General features: G+C 42.8%; 1 protein-coding gene across 1 annotated transcript in view; it reads right to left on the reverse strand.

Moving 5' to 3' along the window:
- The window catches only part of RASAL2 (RAS protein activator like 2), a 104281-nt gene that overhangs the window by 34157 nt on the left and 66349 nt on the right, over positions 1 to 3775 (reverse strand).

The following is a 3775-nucleotide window of genomic DNA, read 5'->3' on the forward strand; positions in this document are numbered from 1 at the left end:
GCACTGGGATTCCTCTGAGCAGGATGAGAGGCAGGGCTAGATGGTCAGTGGCAGTTCCAGGATGTGATAGTTCCAATTGCAATAGGGAATTACTCACATTATGGGGGCACTTCAATGAATTCCATCGATTATACAAGAGACCCAAACCCCCACAAGCATCATTTAATAAGGAGTGTTCTTCTGAGGGAGCTGAGGGTGTTCAGCCTGGAGAAGAGGAGGCTCAGGGGAGACCTTCTCACCCTCTGCAACTCCCTGACAGGAGGTTGGAGTCAGGTGGGGGTTGGTCTCTTCTCCCAGGCAACCAGCAGCAGGACAAGAGGGCACAGACTCAAGCTCTGCCAGGGGAGGGTTAGGTTGGGTATTAGGCAGAGATTTTTTAGGGAGAGAGTGCTCAGGCATTGGAATGTGCTGCCCAGGGAGGTGGTGGATTCACCATCCCTGGAGGTTTTCAGGCTGAGACTGGATGTGGCACTTAGTGCCATGGGCTAGTGACCACAGTAGGGTTGGTCTTGATGACCTTGGAGGTCTTTTCCAACCAGGTTGATTCTATGATCCAATATCAGCATTTGTTCCCATTTCCCCTTTACATACCATATTTGGAATTCTTGGTGAGCTTAAGAATACAGATATCTTTTATTATGAGCTTCTATTGCACTCAGATTTCCCTTTTGAATTTAGATATGGCAGGTTAAACCTTACAGTCATTTGCAATTTCAATAGTCTCACTAGCCAGAATTGAAAACTTCAGAAGATTTCACACACCAGTGACTTCAGATATTGGTTATGGCATTGGTATGAAGCAAAGCTCAACAAAAAATCTACTTAGTATCTTAAAAGGAGCTAAATCTTCAAGAAATTTGTCTTCAAACCACAATTGTTTGCCAAACAATCATAGCCCAAAGCCATGCTAGTCAGAGGAAGCCTCTGGGGATCATCATCTGCTTGATGTGGGTGTACTGCCAGCACTAGGGCAGCCTAACTCTGACTTGGTCTAGGTGAGTCTCAAAAACCTCTGGAAACAGAGGGAACAAAGGAAGGGGAATCAGTTTTCTGCATCTGAAGGCAGTGTGACATTTAAAGCAGCCTCCAATTTCTGAGGCTTGGCAGTCAGCAGGCTCCTCGGGGCTGAAAGCTGCTCTACTCTCCTGATAAAGTGGCAAAGAAAAGACCTGGTATCTAAACACTGCAAAAAAAACCTCCCACAAATGTACAGAGCATGCTGGGGGAAAAGGTACAGTCAAAAGGGAAGAATGGTTTTCAGTTATATGTGCCACTCAAACTCTGCCCATATTCCTGCACTTCTCTTGGTCCTGGTATTGAAAAAGTGCCTTTGAAAAAACTCTGTAATCAATAGATGCTCTTGGGCTTCTCTTGGGGCTATTGCTGGAATCCAAGTAGAGGATGTATAGCACTTTCAAAGGCACTTTCCTATATTGTGACCTCTCAGCATAAAAGGTAACAAACCCAAGCACAGGGACTCAGATCTGGTGGACCCTGGCTTCAGTCCAGTGCCTCTCAGGCTACTCAAATTGCAAACATGAAATAACATGTTTTTCTCCTCTGAAGGGCAAATAAGACAAAGCTGACCCAATTCAGCACAGGTCCAGAAGAAGTCCTTCTCCCACTCAGAGAAGGACTGTGAATATTCATTTTTTGTGTGCATGTACAATTTTAAATTGGCACTGCATTAAATTAGTGAACCATGTTCTTGGTTTAACTGAACATAACCTATTCCCTAATGGAACAAAGTTGCTATCTGGGGTTGAAAGAGCTATCCAGAGTAGATGATAAAAAGAAAAATACAGGGTAAGAACATATTTAAAGACAAAAAGAGAGTAGATTATAAAAAGAAAAATATAGGGTAAGAACATATTTAAAGACAAAAATTATTCAAAGTGTGTGCTTATTGGTCATCCTTGAAAGACCTGAAAACATTCACAGTCTTTTCTCTGTGCACCTTGCTGACAGTTCAAGCAGGGCCAGTGCTTACAGATGGACACCCTGGGAGCAGCATGAAAAATTCACACGTGCCAGAACTGAGCAGAGTTTTTTTGACTCCCCTTTGCCAAAGGAAATGCTTTTAAATGCTGAATGCAGATAGAAGAAGAAAAAAAAGATGTGGTGATGAAAAAAGAAAATTCTCTCTCTAACAATATCATCTAACTGGGAGTTTACTTTCCTTTTGCTACTATGGAGAAGAAATCTCTGCCAATGTTCTTAATGCACTATTAAAAAGACAAAAATACCTTTCCTGCTTTTGTTATTGCCTAGGTATTTCTCTGAAACACTTATTTCATCACAACACAGACTCCTGTTTGGTTCTTACACCCAAATGTGATGAAGTGTCTGAGCTTTAAGAATCATCATGTAATGTTTTAAAAAACAGTGGGAATTCTACTGCTTAAACAAACACCCTCAGACAAAAATATGCAGATTTATAACCCAAATAGCCAGAAGTGTTGAGACTATGTTCTTAATAAAAAAAAAGTACTAATTATTTGGTAGGATAAATTACCTAGGATGCAATTTGAAAAGATCAGAACCATGTAAACACTGTGTTTCAAGAGGAGACCAGTGAGAGAGTAGCTGTAGAACTGTGCCTTAATCCCTCAAGTGAGAGATTTGAGGTTCTCATTTAATAGGACTAAGCTCAGAACAAATTCCCCTCAGAACCACAGGTTTCAGAGAAAAGGGATGGAAAAGAGAGCTGGGGAGAGAGAGTGATGGTGCACAGCACATACATGATCAGGTGTGTGGAATAGGTGCAGGGCATCACACCCAAAGGCATCAAACACTGGGGCAAGAAATCCCAATGATACAACATCTAAAAATAATTCAATCCTACTGAGAATCCTATTCACCTCATTTGGAAGTTAAGCAACTCAACTCTGTTGCTCTGCCAAGAAGCAATCTCCACAGGAGAGGGGATAAATTCAGCAGGTTGTTGGAACTTCCCCTCATAGCTGCATGGGGAAGGTACAGAAACTCTGTCCCTCAGGTATTTCTAACTCAGGGGTGGTGGTTGTTGAGTTTTGGCTTTAGGAAGTGCTCACTCCATGCCAAAGATGCCAACTGTCTGTTTGTCCTTCCTCTCAGCAGAGCAGCACATGAACTGCGTGACAAATTCAGAGACAGCCCCAGTAGGAGCTACTCAACTCCTTGACTGCTGCTCCTACAGACACACTCTGGGGAGAACAGCCCATGCATAATAAACAGTGATGGTCTTGGTTGTTTTCAAAGGGAAAGGTGAATTCAGCCATGAACAAATAAACCTCCATAGAAGCATAACACAAATTATCCATCGATAAAACACAGTGGTACCAGTGGAAGTTTCAAAGCACTAAAACTAGGGTAAAATGGGCAACAAAAAAGTGCTGTTAGCTGCATTAGTTCTTTCTGGGGATGAACACGTTGCCTTTTGGAGCCCTGCAATGCATCTTGAACGTGTACAATCCTCAAAGAGGAGCACTAATGCATAATTAATAACACCAGGTGGGTAACTTCATTTACAGAGCGATGAGACTTACGCTCTCTGAGGGGAAGGATTGGATGGGTTCAAAGATAAGCCTCAAGTGGCTACAGATGACAGCAGAATTGCCTCCCCACTCCTGTGTGTGGTGAGGACACGAAGCATTTTATTTCTCAAGATGCTCACAAGCAGCTATCAGGGAAAAACCAATGTCATAGCCAAGGGAAAACGCTTTCCTGTGCCAGTAATGCTGTAAAGCTATGGGAGGCAAAGAAGCAGGGCAAGACAGCCAGGTTGTAAAAGGGA

The sequence above is a fragment of the Acanthisitta chloris genome, unplaced genomic scaffold (assembly GCF_000695815.1).
Source record: "Acanthisitta chloris isolate BGI_N310 unplaced genomic scaffold, ASM69581v1 scaffold13029, whole genome shotgun sequence".
Classification (NCBI taxonomy): Eukaryota; Metazoa; Chordata; class Aves; order Passeriformes; family Acanthisittidae; genus Acanthisitta; species Acanthisitta chloris.